The sequence below is a fragment of the Natrix helvetica genome, assembly GCF_964273705.1.
Source record: "Natrix helvetica genome assembly, chromosome: 7".
Taxonomy (NCBI): domain Eukaryota; kingdom Metazoa; phylum Chordata; class Lepidosauria; order Squamata; family Natricidae; genus Natrix; species Natrix helvetica.
Genome location: NC_138558.1, coordinates 29,056,639 through 29,076,604, shown reverse-complemented (window position 1 = coordinate 29,076,604; position 19,966 = coordinate 29,056,639). Strand labels below are relative to the sequence as shown.

Below are 19,966 nucleotides of genomic sequence, written 5' to 3'. Positions count from 1 at the left end.
GGTGCAGCACGCCCATACACGACTGCCCTGCGCTCCCCCACATATGGCACGCAAGCCAAAAAAAGGTTCAGCATCGCTGCCATATTGCAAGGAAACTAACAGTTAAGCTTACAAGTCCTATTGCTTTTCTACCAAAACAGAACAAGCATAGTGATAGTATATTTTGAATAGTATAATTACCTTGGTATTGCTAAACATGATAGAAATATGATTTGAAATGAGATGAGGAATGAGATATTAATTAATTTCTGTGGCATCCTCCTGTATGTAACGTAACATATTTAGATGATAAATCCTATGTTGAGTTGTTGCATTGTATCATTGTATTAGGTTAATCTACTTCCTCTGCATAAGTTATTTTGTCTTTCTTAAACCCATGATAAAGTAAGGTTTAATTATTTTTAATGGTCAGAATTGAGTAGCGTCTGCAAATAGCATTGTTTATTTTTAGCTCTCTTAATGTTTCTAGTCTCAAGGCATAGCATTTCTGACTCTTTTATTAGGCGAATAAATCATAATAATTGAAATAAATTCTGATACATTTAGCGATTTACATAAAACGGGTGAATAATCATGGGGATTAGAGAATATAGAAATCTTTAATCCATATTGTGGCTGCATGCCAAGTACAGATTTTTGCTGTTGTTGTTTCATACGGGTAGCAAAAGGCAGCACATAAAATTCTCAGAAACAACATATAAAATGTGTATAAAAATATAAGGAACCAGAGCAGTGAATTATTTTAAAAACACACGGTATCAGTGTTGAATAACATTATGAATAAAATTAATTTATGAGCAGTTACTAGAGTGATAAATATCTAGATCATTTGGCCGGATATCTAGATCAAGAGTCAAACTCGATTTCATTGAGGGCCGCATCAAGATTGTGTTTGATCTCAGGGGGCCAGGGTGGGTGTGGACAGATTGGGCATGGCCAGCTCAACGTCACTTGTGTTGGGGGCGCCTGTGGTGGCCCAAGAGCTCTGCCAGAGAAAACAGGTGACTGAGCTCCATTTTCAGCTGTGACAGCCTCCTGGAACACTCTGCCAGCAAAAACGGAGCTCAGGAGAGCTTCACGTGGCCCTCCCAAGCTCTGTTTTCACTGATAGAGGCACTACAGGCCGGTCCTTTGCTGTTTCCAGGGTGACCCCGTGGGTCAGATATAAACACCCTGTGGGCTGTATCCGGGCCCCAGGTCTTGAGTTTGACACCCCTGATCCAGATCATTTAGCCATTGGACAGCCGTATCCTTCAGATGATGTATTTCACACAGGTATCAAGGGAACTTTCTAAGGAGGGAATTCCTTGCAATAAGACGTAAAATTTGTGGGACATTGTCACAGTCACAATTAGGATTATCAATTTATATTTCCAGTATTGGCAACTGCCATGGTTAGTTTGGATGCCAAATAACATTGCATATTTTTTTTTACATATATACTTGATGAAGAAGCTATTCTTAAAAGAGTTTAAAAATTATCAATACCAACATAGGAATGTTTACTGACTTTTCGACAGAAAATCAAGGCTCTAGATAAATAAATATATTCATAGGCATGTGTATTTTGACATTGATTCCACAGTTTTAGTCTTTCATAAACTCTGTTAGAAAAAAAAAACTACACGTAGGGATAATTAATAGTTGCCATATTCTATTTACTTTCCATTTTCTTTGTTGAATGGGATAGAATATTATCTCTTTACAGGATAAGCATCTGGTAGCCTAATGTGCAGAAGTATTGTCCAGGCAAGTTTTATTATTTTAGTAGGATGCTCACTGCATACATCTCACTGATTTCATGTAATGGAGATAAATTTCCAAATGTGTGTCTCTAAGGGTAGCTAGTGATAAACAGTGATAAGCTGCAGTGCACATGTTCTATGTGCAAAAATAATGGGTTCAGTTCTTAGAATCATCAGGTAGAGTTGAAAAATTCCAATCTGAAAAGATAAACTGCTAGTCCCTGTTGATAATACCCTGACTCAGCATGAAAGAGTTTCTTATAGATCTAAACTAAATTGGGAATAACAAGTTTCTTCTATTTTCTTGGGTCATTCTGCATGACTAAATCTAGTTAGCCAGGTTTTTCCCCAACTGCATTGAAAGTCTTCCCTTATAGCTTTACTGTTTTTTTTAATTGGTTCTATAAGCTTGTTGAAAATTGCAACTTCTTTGATTGAGAAAGATAGAACAAATACAAAGACTTAAGCAGTTTACAACCAATCAAGTAAATATTTCATTTCCTTTTTTATAATCACATTGGTTATTTTTTTTCCAAAAAATATTTTCTTCTAGTAAACTTATTTAGAATGCTATAATTAAAACATTACACACAAATCATGTTTAAGGTTGCAAATTTTGATAATTTACAGGTCAGTGTATCTGATTGATTTTTTTATATCCTCCAGTAACTCTAATATCCTTGATTTATTTTTACTGTGAAGATACATTATAATCTGCAAATTAATTACATTTTTTTCAAACAATAAGAGACATTACTAATATTAATTAATAAAAATGCGTAATCCCAAATATGACAGTAGAGAACCTTTGCCGGGGCTTAAGGAAAAGCTCTGTGCACCAACATTTTTTGCCACTACTTAATTTATAAAACTGCATTTTGCTATCGAAAGATGTCACACAAAATAATGTTGGGATAATAGAAGGCCCTGACAGGCTGGATCTAAGGAGGGGAATTTGAAATGCATAGATTATAATGGAAAATTATTTGCAAAACATATAAACCAAAACAGCATATTGCACATAATGATTTCCCACATTTTAAAATCTTTCATTCTTCTCAAACCAACTCCCTCTCCCAATCCTAAGATTGTACCTTCTGAATATAAGAAACATAGAATATTCATTGTCAAATAATAATGATGTATTTGTTGTTGTTAGTTGCAAAGTTGTGTCCGACCCATCACGATTCCATGGACAACATTCCCCCAGGCCTTCCTGTCCTCTACCATCCCCTGGAGTCCATTTAAGCTTCTCCAGTGAGTCCTTCCTTCTCATTAGGTGGCCAAAGTATTTGAGTTTCATCTTCAGAATCTGGCCTTCTAAAGAGCAGTCAGGGTTGATCTCCTATAGGGTTGACCTGTTTGATCACCTTGCAGTCCATGGGAAGGTAGAGAAGGAAATATCTTCACCGCTTCTTACCTCAACAAATAAAAGTGCAACATGTTGAATAAATGAGCTTATTCCTATCTGCTCCTCTGACCCTCCCTCCCAGACTAGGCAAGTTGCTAAATTATTGCTATTCTTCAAATGAATTGTAAATGTAAATTAGATCAGCCCAGAATATTCAAGTGACCAATCTCATCTATTATATCCAGCTGTTTCATGTTATTGAAAATCTGGCAGTCATTCAGCAGCCAAGTCTATTTCTATGTGCTTTGCCTCTGAATATTTAGGAGACTGGTTATACACAAAGGCCATACACAGCCATGAGGGCATCAAAAAATAAATGGGAGTGCTTAGTTTTCAAGCTCAATGTTTTAATGTAATAGTGCAGCGAGTGGCAATTCTTCTGCTACCTACATCAGAAGAAAAATCCAAAGAGGACAGCAAATCAAATGCCCCAGCATCAATAGCAGTGCCACTAGTGATATGGATGGTTGGTGGAAAAGCTTTCTGTGGAGGATGAATCACTGCAAAGTTGCAAAGAGAGGGTATGCAATCATTTATTCTTCTTTGAGAGTTCCTTCTCCATCACTAGAAAACAATATTGCTGCTCCCACTCAGCCTAAAGCTGCAGTGATGCTATAGGTGTAGCAAAGGAGCAGGATTCAAACACTCAGCTAAGAAGCACAAAGTTGATAACCAAGTTTGTCTTGATTTGCAGATTTATAAAGACCTATTCAGTAAACTCAATTTCTTATCAATTAATGATGTCCAGCTTTTGAATTGTATAAAGCTGTTTAAGGCATTTATGAAATCAATTAACATTTTTTACAGCTTATAAAAGGCTAACCACACTTATCAAACTGACAAAAATTCAGTATGAGCACAGTAACCAGGAGCACTTTTGAGATAGAAGTATCATAGTATTTTTAAGCTTATCAGGATGATTGTGGTTTTAGAACGTAGAATCATACGACTGGAAAGGACCTAGGAGATCTTCTAGTCCCACACTCTGCTCAAGGCAGGAGGCCTTATACCATCCTGGTAAATTAGTTGTTTATTTTTGAAAACATCCAGTGATGATGCACCCACAACTACATTGATAAATTGCTTTCACACTCAGACGTTTTTTCCTTATTTCTAGGTTTTGATCTCTCTTTAACAAGCTTCCGCTCATTATTTTCTTGTCCTCTATTCTGGAGCTTTGGAAAATGAGTCCATCTTCTCTGTGACAACCTCAAGTATTGAAATACAGTTTATCATGTGCCCCCAATCCTTCTGTTCCATAGGTTAGCTCCTTCAACCATTCATCGTACGATTTGACCTCCAGACCCTTTATTATCTTTCTTGCTCTCTCTGTGGACTTCCTAGGCCAGTGATGGTGAAACTTTTCTGGCTCCCATGCCAAAAGCGGGGGGAGCACAGAGGGGTTGTGTGTAGGTGTGCCAACACCCATAATGCTATGCACACGAAACACCACCCTCCCCCGCTTTTGGTGCGGTTTTTTCACTTTCCCCAGGCTCCCCAGGCTCCAGAGGGCGAAAACAGCCATCCCCATCCTCCCCTCCGGATGGCGAAAAATGGACCTAAGGGGAACCTGGAAGTTCAGGAATGGTGACTTCTCGTTTGTCTGTAGGGCCACTTTTTAATCTCCGGAGCCTTCAGGAGGCTTCCCTGAAGGCTCCGAAGAGCAAAAACAGGCCCTACGGACAAACCAGAAGTTCGTTCCTGAACTTATGGTTTGCCCGTAGGGCCAGTTTTTCACACTCCGGAGGCTTCCTTAAAGCCTCAGGAGGACAAAAAACGGCCTTAAACAAGGCTGAAGTTAGCAGCCCAGCTCGCGCATTCGTGCTGGCCAGCTGACAGGGCAACGCCTCACGTGTCCTGAAAAATGGCCACGTGTGCCACCTGTGGCACGCGTGCCATAGGTTCGCCATCCCAGTTCGAGGGTCTCAGCAATTTTTGTGTATTGTAGTGATCAGAATTGTACACAGTATTCCAAGTATGGCCTCAGTAGAGTGGTATTATCACTTCTCATGATCTTGATGTTAATGACAGGTTCAAGTAATGCATCCCTCACAAATCAAACTCCGAGGTATTTTTTTTCCCTCAAAGAACAAATTAATTTAGACACACCATCTTGCCCCAAACTGGTAAAAATCCAGTACTAAAGTTCCTGGGCTTTTCTACCCAATATAAATAATGGTTTCTTATTTTTCCAAAACAATATGTCACATTGTCCAATTGGGATGAGAGCTAGTTGCTTGGTGACTTCACTCCTCCTCCTTCGGCGAGCTGTTGAAATGTGGCTGACTCATCAACCAACCATGTTGTTTTGGCTGAAGACTCCATCCTCAGACCTCCCCTGTTCCGTTTCCCACTGTGTCAAACTGAATTCATGTTAACACAACCCAGATGTCGAACAATCCCACAGCCCAATCAAATTCAGGCTTGGCAGTTGATACAGCCCAGGGCTACATTGGCTTTTTTGGCAGCTGCAGCACGCTGATGGCTCATATGTAACTGATGGTCCCCTAGGATACTTAATAGTTAATAGTGTTAAGCCAGGTATTGCCTATTCTGTAGCAATGCCTTTAGTGCAGGACCTTACTTTCTCACCACTGAACTGCGTCTTGTTGTTCAAGTCTGTCAAGATTCTTCTGAATTTTGAATCTATCTTCCAAAGATTGAGCAGTTTCATCCAGCTTGTGTATCATCTACAAATTTGTGTCACAAATGCAAATAATGTTGTAGTCCACATTTGTTTAAAAAAAATTATTTAAGTTTTTATAAAATACAGAAAAAAAAAGTTTAAAGAAAAAAACAAGGCCAAGGAAAAGCAAAATCATTGCACAAGTATTATGCTGTATCCAATGTTTTTATAGTCTTTTATAGTCTTTAACATAGTCATTTCCCATTCACTAAAGGTATAGTAGCAAGGGAAAAAAGGAAACTGTCTCAAAGTAGTTTTCAAGTAGAAATAAATCTAGACGAATTTTTTTCTTTAATTAAAGCAGTAAATTTCACCATCTCTGCCAATTCAATTAACTTCACCATTCATTATTCCATTGTGGGAATTTGTGAGTTGTTGCATCTCTGTATATATAAAAGTCTCACTGCTATTACCATATATATAAAAACAAAGTGCCATGGGTTTTTTAAAAAAACTTTTCGTCCATCCTACCTAGGAAAAAATCTGTAGTTTCAATTGTACGTTTATTTTAACAATTCTCTGTATGAAACTACAAACCTGGCCCCAATATTTCTTAGCTTTCTTGCAAGTCCATCAGAGATTATTAAAATTACTTTCAGACTGGTTACAAGAGCCAAGGTGGCACAGTGGTTAGAGTGCAGTACTGCAGGCTACTTCAGCTGACTGCTAGCTGCAGTTTGGCTGTTCAAATCTCACTGGCTTAAGGTTGACTCAGCCTTCTGTTCTTCCGAGGTGGATAAAATGAGGACCCAGATTGTTGCAGGTGATATGCTCACTCTGTAAACCGCTTAGAGGGGGCTGTAAAAGCACTATGAAGTGGTATATAAGTCTAAGTGCTATTGCTATTTCCAACATATATTTGACACAGCCATGTACATATTTGACAATTTATCAGCTATTAATGGCCAACAGTACACCATCTTATAAAAAATCCCTTTCAAATTGTAGTTCAGGAAATTTTGAAAACTTTGCTCTACATACTCTCTCATTGCACATGTATTATGTTGTATCCAATGTTTTCGTAGTCTTTAACATATTCATTTTCCATATTCATATTCACTAAAGGTGTAGTAGCAATAGCAATCTACATGTAGCTTTATAGCAATAACATGCTCATTGCTAGTACATAGATCCCATTCAAAATCAGTTTTTCTTATTCAGAAAAACAACATTTGAATCTTTCTATCAATTGAGTATAAGTAAACCAAATGACAAATATGACCTGCCTTTTCCAATTCTTCTGTGGAGTTTTTAATGTAGGTTCTCCTTCAGAAAAAAAATCATTAAATCAGCATAGGGTGACTAAAATTGTGTAACTATCACTTCTCTGTTAAAGAATGCTTTTCTGGGCAACCACCATTAAAGCATTTCAGAGTCAATCCCATTTCAATCTATTTTGCCTACATGTAATACTTTATTGGAGCATGAATGAAACAAATGTCTATAGAATGTAAGAAAAAAACTTTGACTAAATCATTATTTTGTCTGCAGAGGGCTGAACACAAGAGTCTAATTATATTGTAACATAATTATTTAATATTTTCCAATACAGATAGTTCATTGCACTCAATATTTCTTTTTTTAAAACCTATATATTTTCTTTTATCAACAAGAATAAAAGGCAAAACAGCAAAACTAACATCCAACACTAACAATGAAGGGAGGGGAAATCAATATTTCTGATGAAGATTTTTCACTTTGACACATTCATAATTAAGACAAACAAAATCAAAACTTATATGTTCACAAGTACTATATTTAGGGCTATATTTACTGTACTTAATCTGTAGAAAAGAAGTAAAGCTATTTCATGACTTTCTGTGTGGTTTCCAATAGCCCAGCACTCAATTAGTCTCCAGTATTGACTTCTGGTTTTAGGAAAAGCTATTGTTTTAATTCATAAAAAAGATTAATAGTAAAAATAAATAAAAATAAAAATAAAATAAATGCTATTCAGGCTGAATAATGTCAGAGGACGAGGTGGATAAGAAATCATGCTATTAAAGAAAATATCAACAAGTTCGATATCTGAACTTGAATTCAAAAAAACCATTCCATGTCCTTGTAAGTCCGGTAAAATGAATTGCTTGCTTGTACTAATGACTGAGCAGAGCTAACATTAGGACCTAAAATGAAGAAGATGTAAAAATCATAGCTAGGTTAGCAACACTCAACAGCCTTTCTACACATCATCTCCCAAATTGGGAGGAAAATTACTCTTGTTTTTCTTTAGATTGTTTTATTATCACCAAGAGTACAACTTATAAGAAATAGTTAGAGAATTTTTCTTCAATTTACTGTAGGCGAAACATTTTTACAGGCGATGAGATTGTAATAACCCCAGCAAACCCAGATTCATTATTTTCCCAGAATTAATTTCTTTGTTTATAATACTCAAAGTGAGTTCTAAATGTGCTATTTACAACAGACAATGATGATGAAGAGTCCTGAAAAGTTCAGTGTAGGAAAGAGGGAAGCATGGTGACATTTACCTTCATATTTAAGTGCTGCTGCAGTGACAGTTCATTAATCCTATTGCTCATTGGTTTTCTGCAGTCAGCACTGTCAAAGTCACATTGCCTGAATGTCAGGAACTGAACAATACATCTAGAACAGCCATATAAGTATGAAGCACACTATAACATTCAGGAGGAGGAACATAAAATGGGCCAGCATTAGAGAATTCTGAGACGAAAAATGTGAAGACTATGGTTGTGAACAGGGTTTTCAGAGGATAGACTTACAGCGTGTCACAGACAAGCAAAGTAAAATAAGAAACCCAGAGATTCAGTACATCTAAAAACCACTAGCAGCAAATCCAAGTGTCTATGAGAAAAAGGTGGTGACCTACTTCTTCCTCATGACAGAGATCTTCTTTTTCCTTCAGAAATTATCACTGGACACCAGAAAGCTAGCAATTTTCATCCTTGAGGAAAGCTGAAGAAAAGGTAGTTGGATGACACCATTAAAGATTTTTTGAGGTTGCATTATTTGTGGTCAGATTTCAGGAGGGATACTATATCAAGAAAGCTTTAGACATACCTTGGGCACTGTGTTGTGGTAGCACTTCTTTCTCCAGGTCTGTTATTAATTGATATTGGCAACTGGATTACCCTTAGTTCTTAACAACTATATAAAACCACTGGGATAAGTCATCCATCAGCATGGGGTACAATGTCATCAGTATTCTTATGATACTCAGTTGCATATCTTTGTCCCCAGCTACCCAAGTGAAGCTGTCAATACTCAGTCCCAGTGTCTGGAGGCTGTGGAGGTCTAAAAAAGAAAGATTAATGAACAAAGATATACATTCAATTTTGGAGCTAGTGAGATTGTTGGATGAGCAGGTACAAAAATAGCCAGGGAAATTATTACAGTCTGGGAAATAGGTCCCTTGTCGGTGTTGACTTACCACCAGCTTATCAAGTGCTTAGCGGTAGGAGGCAAGGGCTTGGTAGAACAAGGAAACAGCAACCTCCCAAACAACAACTAAAAAGCCACACACAACCAGGCAACATATAAATATGACACATATAATAGTCCAAAGCACACTTTCTGCTAGAGAGAGGTTCCCTGAGGATGGGCACCAGCACAAGTCTGAAAGCTTGGAACACTAATATCTCTGGTCCTGGTTATGACCTAGCCTGGATCTGGCAAGAAAGATTAAGCTTCAGTTTAACCTTACTAAGATCATGTAGCTATAATTTTGGAGCTTATGGGTCCTGGAACTGGGTATATATATATTAGCTTTGACACTGATTTTTTTTATTCAGGTTTTGAACAAATGAAATTGGCATAAAAGCACCAAAGAATTTCCTTACAATTTTTTTTTGAAGAATTAAGACATTGACCTTCATTCTTCAGCGATAGCGATCCGTGCAGTAGCTTCACTCCTCCTGGTATGCTTAGGGAAGGAGCAACTATTTGCTTTTGGAAAACACAATATAGAAGAAGCTGATGAATCAGATATTGCTATGAAATTTGTGAAAATAAGGCCATGAGTACTAAGATTCAGGACTTTTATTGGAACTTAATTGCTACTGTGACAAGGAAATAATTTTTTAAAATTTTAAATACGTTTTTAAACAGGGGCATAACATTAAAAGTCAAGATGGCTGTAATGACTATTGATCAAACTCCAAATGTTTTTTTTTACATGCACTGTGGATTTTAGTGCACGTCATGAGCATCCTTTTGACTTTTGTATTCCTTTCCCAATCTTTCTTATTTCTATCATTAATTTTTTTTTAAACTAACATTTCATATTAGGATTTAATAGGAAACTGGAAAAGGTGTCTTTAGAAAAAAGGAGCAGCACAAAAATGTAATAAATTAGAAATGTTACCAAGAATTAATAAACCTTGGTGCTATCCGTTGCAATATTGCTAGCATTACACCATTTAAAAAAAGAGGAACTTTTTTTTCCCTTTCTATAATAAAATTCCTCTTGGCCCCAGAGAATCATAATTTGCAACATAACAAATAAACCATAACTCACTAGAGTTAAATTGTGCAATTCAAAATGGCACCATAAAACCATCCAACCTTTGAAAGCATACAGTTGCAGTATTTAACTCTATGACCTCAGACTGTTAATCAATTATTTAAGTAAAATAGAGAAGTGACCATAATCTGCTTCACTTCTTCCTAATTTGAGACCGTGTGTCAGATTTCATATTTATGACACAACATTCAATTTTACAAACGGTTATGTCAAAATCTTCACATATCACCCTGGGCTGGAGCTAAGAAACTATTCTCACACTGGATGCATCAGAAGTAAATAAGGCTATCTTTAGGTCATCAACTGACATATGTTCTGCCTAAGTCATTTCATCAACTTGAATACTTTGTTTGGGGGGGGGGAAACAAACTTAACAACCTATTGAAGCAATAAAGGATACATTTTTTTCAATTCAGTAATAAAAGTATTTCTTGCATATGTGCACACTAATAAATTGCATTGTAAGGAAAAATAATAATAAACTCAGTAGACAATCTCTTTAATTGGAGACTGGAATAGTACAACAGTGTACAACTATCTTGCGGATAGCTGAAGGATATACTATGCAGGATGAAGTATCTGGAGAAATTCATGATCTAGCAAAATCTCTTTGAACTATTTGTTTCTTATTTAAAATCTCCACTTTAACTGGTTCTCATGATGACAATTAGCACAATGTTACAGACTGGAGGTCTGTATGTGAATATGTCTTTTATTTTACGTCCATCCTCTCATTTCATCATGAGTTTTGTAGTTGGGGGGAAAGTGTGCCATTGTCTCTCAGATCTATTTCATCCTTAAGAAATGGTATGGGTTCTCTGGAGGGCTACCTATCGCCACTAATGGGCTAGATCAGAGGTGTCAAACTCAAGGCCTATGGGCCGCATCCGGCCTGTAGGGTGCTGAGATCTAGCCCACGGGGCCTGTAAATAGCAATGGACCAGCCTGCAGTGCCTCTGCCAATGAAAACCACCGGGCTCCGTTTTCGCTGGCAGAGGGCTAGCAAAACAAACTAAAAACAAAAGGAAAGGAGAAATGTTTCCCATTTTGCATTTGAGCATGCAAGAAGGGACAGGAAAGGGGAAAGGAAAAGAGGAAAGACAAAGAAAAAGAAGGAAAGATTGCAAGGAAGGAAAAATAAGGAAAGAGAACAAGGAAGAAGAAAGGATGAGGGAAAGAAAAAGAAAAGGAAGGAAGCAAGCAGGCAAGCAAGCAAGGAGATTATAATGAGAGTGAGGTAGGGTCTCGGGGAAGTCTTCCTTAGCACTTGGCTGCCACCATGGCCATGTCCCCCCGCCAGCCCTCCAGGGTCAAACACAACCCTGATGCAGCCCTCAATGAAATTGAGTTTGACACCTCTGGGCTAGATGATCAGATAATAAAAAAGAAACCAAATCCAGGAAATGTAGAGGTGCTCTTTGTCAGGAACTGGCATGGTAGATGGTAGATATGCATATTCTGAATGAGATTACCTTCTTTCCCAAGGATTAGGTATGTGATTTAGTAGTGTTTCTGAACTCAAAGCATTCTCTGGTTTCTCTTTTATCTGCTTTGCTTGATATGCCAAGCATATCCTTTTCTGAGACTACTCTAAATAATCTTAAAATTGTAAGACTGCATTGGCAGTCTCCAGGCTTGACTGCAGTAATCCACTTCACATGAGTGGATTTTTGGAAAAGTGCAACCTAAGAAGTATTTGCAGAAATAAAAAGAAATAAACACTAGACAGGAAGTGAAGCAAAAGTCTCATTAGCTTCATTAAATATTTTCAAAGAGCAAAATTCTCAGTGGTATGATAAAGAAGATGTGCATTATTATTATTAGGGGCAAAACAAGCTAGTATTACAAAAATTTAGAAAGATTTGACATTTAACATATTGGCATTAGAGTAGATAGAAATAGCAGAAAACCCTATAGGAAAAATTAGATTAGCAAAGGCATAGTAAATACTAGATGTGTCTAGTTTTATAGCTTATATTCTCTTTTAAAAGAACATTTATTGTACTAGGATGTTACAAAACACATGGAAAACATAAATGTGCACAGGCCCTGAGTTTATAGAAATAATGTACTCTTCTGCAAAGATATGTAATTTATAATGATTCACCGTTAATTTATTCATTTTCATTCTTGTATTTATTTATTTATTTTTTCAAATAAAAATTCTCTGGAATCTACCGCCTAATAGTAGATATATTGTCAGTATTAATATTTTATTCTTAATGTACATTACTATGGATCAAAATAATATTTGTGTATCATTCATATTTTAATACCAGAATTTCTCGAGAGAGAGAGTTATGAACGAGAGGACAAATGAATAATGTTTGTCCTGCATTTTAATTTCTCACACCTCCTCCACATACCACCTCCATGCTTAGCAAATACAACTGTGTTTCCTATCGTTAAGTTTTTTTAGCAGTGAATTGCTAGAACAATTTATTAGGAAGCCCTGTTATGCATCCACTGTTATTTAGGCAAACCTTCATATCTTCAGGCAATTGTACAACATGCAGCATTTAATCATCTGCTTCACTCAAAAGGAAATCACTGAATTGCAAGCATGGGAAACTGCACTAAGTATCCTTGGTTGTGTTCAGTTTGGCTTTCTTTTCATTATGTGCTGAGAGCTCTGGAAGGTTGGACACAATTCATCTCATTCACATCAATTACAGCAAGAATGTTTAAATTTGTAGATACAATTCACTCTGTTTAAGGATGACTTGTCATTGTACATCTATTTCACAACCACACAATGAATAATTATATGGTGCCTTCTATTCTTGTTGCAATAAGTTACCCAACTCCTACGGTTCTTCAGGATTAGGAAATGTGAGTTGTAGTCCATCATATATAGTCCACCATATCTAGAAGGCATCAGATTAGTGAAAGATCATCTATTTTACATTTTAAGTAGCTATATATATTTGTGATGAAAGATATAGAATTATAGCCTGCTATAGATTGTAAAATAATTCAGAGCTTATGACTATGAATGCAAAATACATATTCTACCTAGCTGCTTATCCTTATTAAACTAGAGAAGCAGTTTAAAAACTTTGAAAACAGTTCACTGTGTGAAGACAGTAATCTTGATAGCAGTAAACACTCATAGATTCCGTAAATTCTCAGGAGCCTCAAATAAAGGCTAATATAATTATGACTGCTGAATTTGGGCAATTGGGATGCCAATTTGGGAAAGCATCTACAGCAGTCATTTCTAAGAAGAGTCATTTCTATTATCTCCATTATAATTATAAGTCTGAGTTACTGTTCTGAGTGCCTTTGTTTGTTTTGATTCTTCTTTTACTACCTGGTAGTCTGAAAGCAGACACTATAAACTTGAAAGGCTTATTATAAGAGTTTCCCTTCACAATGTTGGCAACACATTATTGCTTACATTCAAGTAATCATCCAATTTCATCCATGATTGTGTCATCAGACTGCACAGATTGGAAAGGGTAAATTGTATGAACAATTCATAGTTCAGGTTTTTTTTTTTAATCCTTTCTCTCTTTTTAAAAGGGGGTTAAGATGTTTTAGTAGCATTTCCAAAACACAGAAGAGGGTAAAGACTTCTGTTTGGATATTTCTTCTGAGATGATCAGCTCTGAATCAGAACGATGAGAGCAAGGCCTGCAAAATTTGTTTTCTGGAATTTTTCCCCATCCCTTTACCAACAGTAGCCATAGAAATCTCTATATTTTCTTCGGTGAGCGCTTCTGCTTTTGTGATGCATCCAGTGGTAAAGGGGTGGGTTGCTGCTGGTATTACTGCCGGTAATACCAGCAACATTTTTGCGTGCACATGCTCGCTCGAACGCACATCATAAATAGGTCTGCACATGTGGAAAACATTAAAAAATGAACAAAAATTAAATTTGTGCAATGAAAATTGTTCTGCGCATGTGCAGAACCAAACATTAAGGTGGTGCCGCCATAGGAGAACTGGTTCAGGGTCATGGCAGGCTTGGGCTGCTGCTGGTTCCAGTGACCCAGGCTGCCAAACCACTACCAGTTTGGTCGAACCGGTCTGAACCGGTAGGAACCCACCACAGCAGTGGTGGGATTCAGCCAGTTTGCACCTATTTGGGAGAACCGGTTGTTAACTTTCTATGCAGTTCAGAGAACCAGTTGTTGGAAGAAATCTCATTTTGTTTTTTTCCACTTTACAGGGCTAATCCTGTAAGGAAGGCAGGAAGGAAACTTTCAGGTGTTGTTTCTAGCCTCATCTTTCTTGTCCTGCTTAGAGAAATTGCCTCTCCGGTTAACCCTTATTACATTGTAACAGCTAAGGTGAAGTGCCCATCAACGTGAGTGATGTTGAGTTTGCCACGTCCACCCAGTCACATGACCACTGAGCCACACCTAACCAACTGGCCATTAAGGCAGAGAACCAGTTGTTAAATTATTTGAATTCTCTCTGTGTGTGCTTCTAGGTATCTATCTATCAAAAGGTACAGGAGATGGGCTGCACATACATTTCACTCTGGATCATGTGATCAAGATTGAAGAAAATTAGGAGGCGCGAATATCGAAGTGCAGTATTCAAGGCATTGTGAGATTGCTTTTATGAAAAGCTGTTCTCCACAGCTTCTGGCCAGATCTGGTCCATTTTAAAAAATCTATCTTTCTTTCATTAGCTTTTCCCATCACTCCAAATTTGAAACTGATGTGTTTAGGTTTTGGAGAATTATCCTCCAATTATCCTTCAAACAGTCATTCGGAGAGATAGAAAAATAGAATCCTAAGCCCTTTTAAACAACTTCTTTCGATATTCCACTGGGTTGGAAATGATGAAATGAATCAGTTACCTCGGTGGGATTTCCTAAGATAAATACAGTTTTAAAGCCACAATGATAATTGGCATTCATTCTACAGTCTCTCCTTCATCATGTCTTCAGAGATATTTTTTTAAAGGGATTCTTTTTAACCTCCATTTTTTTTGGCAGGGCTTCACTTTTCTGAAGTGACTATTAGCATATTAATGCTGTTCTTTCAGTAGTAGCTGGCATTTTGCATCATCTATCTTTTCTGTTTATAGGCTGCAAGATTTACAAGTCCTAAATGAGATGTCTAAAGAGATATCTTAAAAACACTCACATATAAACATGCATTCTTATTTGTCCCAAATAGTAATTTGAAAAGTGCTTTAGCCAAAACTTTAGCATAGTTCACTATATACCACTTGGACATTAAGATTCCTTTCATTTGGAACAAAATTAGTGAAATATTTCATAAGAGATTTTAATTAAGGCAAGATTTAAAACTTGGTGACTTCAACTCCCAGAATTCCTCAGCCAGAATTCTGGGAATAGAAATCCATAAGTCTTAAAGTTGCCAGGTTTGGAGACCCCTCCACCAATGGTGGGTTACTACCGGTTCGATCGGTTCGGCCGAACCGGTAGTGGCTTGGCGGCCTGGGTTGCTGGAACCGGCAGCGACCAAGGCCTGCCACACCCCTGAATTGATTCTCCAGGTGGCCCCATAGGTGCCGCCATCTTGTTTTTTGCTTCTGTGCATGCGCACAGAATTTTTATTGCACTATACATGCGCGTGCAGTACGCATCAAGTGGCAGTAGTGACTGCTGGAATCCACCCCTGCCCTGCACTAAGGCCAGGCCAAGCTGTTGTCATCTGCAACTTTTCTATAATGTCCAAATGAAACAAACCAATAAATGTGTGAATGAAAAACACAGTTTACTTTTTGAAGAAAAAAGGAGAAAATACATGAAGGTGAGCATCCATTCAGCAGTTCATACGCACATAGGAGCAACTGGAAGTAAGTTGAGAGTTAATTATTTCCTCTGTGATCTCTCTAAACTATCTCTTTTTCCTGTTTTTTGTGAGATTTCTAATCTCATTTTCTTCTGGTTTTTCCCATGCCTTCTTCCGTGGCACACCAGGTGTTTGGTAAGCTGTAGTCAACTAGATGTTAGACTTTGCATATTTCTGTAACATATTTCTAAGAACTGATCTCCGTTATGTTATTAAAAATTGGTGCTCAAAACTGGAAAAGGAATGGCAGAATATAAGCTCAGGTTTTGCTGCTTGAATCCAACTTCAATGACTGCTAGTGTACTTCGTTAAAACCTAATTACCATGATTCAAGGGTAAATTTTGTTAAGGTTACCAAGAAAACTTCAGGGACTTGTCCAGGCAGTCTTAGAGAATCAGACATAACTGAATTGGAGAAAATAAAAAGACAAGAATGACAGACTATTCTTTTATGATATTTAATTTTGGGTGATTATGGACCCCACACTCAATGTAAAATGGAATCAGCAAATAAGGGTCTTTTCTTCCAAATCAGAAAATGTTAAATTACTATCTTTCACACAATACCTTTCAAATTCTTCCTACCAGAAAATAAATTCCTGAATATTTTTGTCTTCTCCATCATTGTCGTTAGGAAAGTACGGGTGGCACCCATGGGAGATTTATGCGTTCTTACATTGTGAAATTTTAATGCTATAAGCCACTTGGAGTCACCCTATGTGAGTTGGGTGGCCATATAAATTTGTTTAACAAATAAGTAAATTTAAGTATATTTTGAAAGATATCATAGGGCAACCAGACATATGCAAGGTTTCAGGAAGGAAGAAAAGCTGCAGTTATATCATTTGAGCATTCAATTTACAAATAATCTCTGAGATTATTTAAACTGGTCTCAGCGCAAAAGAATTCCAAAACTTGGATCAGCAAAATCTGGCTTCTAAAATGTCATGTTACATCATCTGTTATATGACAACAAATACATGATATATATGGCAAAAATAGGTAATCAATAACTGTACATGGTAATATTTATATAGATTTTTGGAATATTTGGACTAAATTGTTTTTAAAAATTAAGATAAGACTAATGTTCTCTGCCAAACTTCCAGTTAGGGGGTATGCACACAAACATACCCACACCCACAGAGACAGACACAAAACAACACACCTTTATAATTATTTAGCTTACAGAAGATTGCCAATTTTTCTTTGTGGTTTATATTATTTCCATCACTGTTTTATTTTGCACAATGCCTCTAATTATCACATGTAGTCATGCTATTTCTCTGTATAATAAATAATCATTTTAAATCTTTAAATACAGCTATGTTGGATTAGCCTTTCGGTCATAAATTTTGGAATTACTGATATATGATCCATTTGGCAAAATAATCAATAAGATTACAGAAGTAAGATAATGTCAAAGGTTATGAAAAATAATAGATAGTGAATAGACATTAGCAAGGTTAGCAGATTTAACATTAGCAGATTTCCAATTGTGCCATCGTAATTAATGGATCTTAAGATAGTTGCAGAGTATTATATTTTCAAAAGCATTTTAAATTTAAAAGAACAGTTGCTAGCAAAACATTTGCACCACATTTCCTAATTCAAGGAAGCCCATAGGAGATAAAGAAAGAAATATTTATTATAAAACTGTTACTGTATAGGCTTTATATAAAAGGCTAACACACATTTGGTCCCACTATTAGTCCTTCTAGTAAGCTTAACAAAACACATGATTATTAATATTAATAATTATTAATAATTTTATAATGTATGTGGCTTTATTATTTATTTCTGTGTTGTTTTATTGGGTCTACTAGTAGATAGAAAATGTAGACCTTCTTACTGTCCTTTTTATTATTTGAAATATATTTGCAAATAACATCATAACCAAATTTGTGGACTGCTATGAATCTGACTCTGATTTTCCTTCAATTATTCTACATTATGTTAATGTACACAAATCAGCACATATATGAAAGCCAAGTATGTATAAATACATTAACAAGTTTAGTATATACTTTAATCAAAATGAGATAAATATAATTGGTATTTGCATAATGTTTATTTTTACAGTATGCAACATTATGGTCTGTCAATACCCACTCTTGGAATATAATAGAATCTTTTTTGTGGAAACAGATCAGTCTATGATTTAAGCATGGATTTCACTATTATTGGGACTAAAGGCTCTATCATTCAGATTATAGGATATGTAGTCCCACAAAGGAGAGGACTAAGATCTTTCATAAACACATTAATTAACTGTATACATAGGTGTGAAGATAACCTCATAATTGATTCTAAAATTCTCAAAAACAGCCAACCTTTCAGGGAACATTACCCTTCAAACAGACTTCAATAGATTTTCCTTCTTTCAAAACTGACACTCATTTTCACTTCTCCCACTTGCAAATCTCAAATGACCACTTATATTTTTCAGCAGATTTCACTGAAGATTTCATTCTGTAGAACGCCGTATCTTGTTCTGCTTAAGATACTCCACATGCTATTTGCTTGCTTTTTGTGTTCATGGCTTAATTATTAACTTTATCACTGCAGTTCTCATATTAACCACATTAATTCTTCAAGATTACACTATCTGATGCAACCTCTGTGGTATTTGTAAATTTCAAGAGTCTAAACCTTTGAAATCTAATTCCATTTGTGAAAGGAGCTTTCAGAAAGTCAGTAAACAATGTAGTTGTAATTGATATTTGTCTCTACCTGGTGTTACCACTTACCTTTATAAAGCTATTTTTTTCTTATTTTCATTTATTTAGCAAAATGTATGCTGCCTATCTTGCCAAAGGTGTCTCCTTCCATTGCCCTCATGTTATCTAAATAAATTAATTATCAACGTTTTTCATAACTCCTCATCCAAAATTTGGACATTTGTAAACACATACGTACCTGAACAATTTTGCAATTCTGTAGAAGAAAGCAACACATAGCAAAATAAAAATAAAAAGAGCACATTGGCTATAATCTTTATACCCCAAAGAAAATGAAGAAGAGTATTTCAAGCATGCTGAAATATTTTAGAAAAAATACACTACAGATTTCTACGTATCTACCAAAATGAGCTACCATGGAGCATATAGACCTAAATTAAACAGAGGCTGTTAGTGTCTTTCATCAGTTAGACTTAATATCAAAAGCTCCATATGTTTTTAAATTAATTTATTTTTATTCTGCCTTTATTATTTTTATAAATAAGTCAAGGTGGCAAATCTAACATTCCTTACTAGCAATAGCAATAGCACTTAGACTTATATACCACCTCATAGTGCTTTTACAGCCCTCTCTACAGAGTCAGCATATTGCCCACAACAATCTGGGTCCTCATTTTACCCACCTCGAAAGGATGAAAGGCTGAGTCAACCTTGAGCCGGTGAGATTTGAACTGCCGAACTGCAGCTAGCAGTCAGCTGAAGTAGCCTGCAGTACTGCACTCTAACCACTGTGCCACCTCAGCTCTTCCATTACTCTGCCTGTTTTCCCCACAACAACTTGTGAAGTTGGTTGAGCTGAGATATTATTTTAGAGTCATACCAATTCACTCATACCTAATGTGGGACTAGAACTCACAGTCTCCTGGTTTCTAGCCTGCAGCCTTAACCACTGGACCAATCTAATTGTGTGTGAAAGACATAAATTGTATGTGAGCCACAAAAGCTTATGTTTCCTTAACACTGTATGCCAAAAAAAGGAATGGAAGGACTAAAGGGTTATAGAACGTTTATAGCAACCCAGGTTACAATTCCACTGTTAACCATGAAAAGTCTTTGAGGATTTTGGACCATTTACTCTTTCTCAGCCTAGCTTATCTCATAT

General features: G+C 36.5%; 1 long non-coding RNA gene across 2 annotated transcripts; it reads right to left on the bottom strand.

Annotated features, from left to right (window-relative positions):
- Positions 1 to 3,000: 3,000 nt before the first annotated feature.
- On the bottom strand, positions 3,001 to 18,600 carry LOC309395649. Of its 2 annotated transcripts, none has more exons than XR_014175959.1 (3): positions 18,457 to 18,600; positions 8,885 to 9,118; positions 3,001 to 3,160 (listed from the first exon to the last, which is right to left on the bottom strand). It is a non-coding gene; the product is annotated as an uncharacterized lncRNA (long non-coding RNA). The 2 variants fall into 2 exon arrangements; XR_014175960.1 differs by having other exon boundaries at positions 3,089 to 3,165.
- Between the last annotated feature and the right edge of the window lie 1,366 nt (positions 18,601 to 19,966).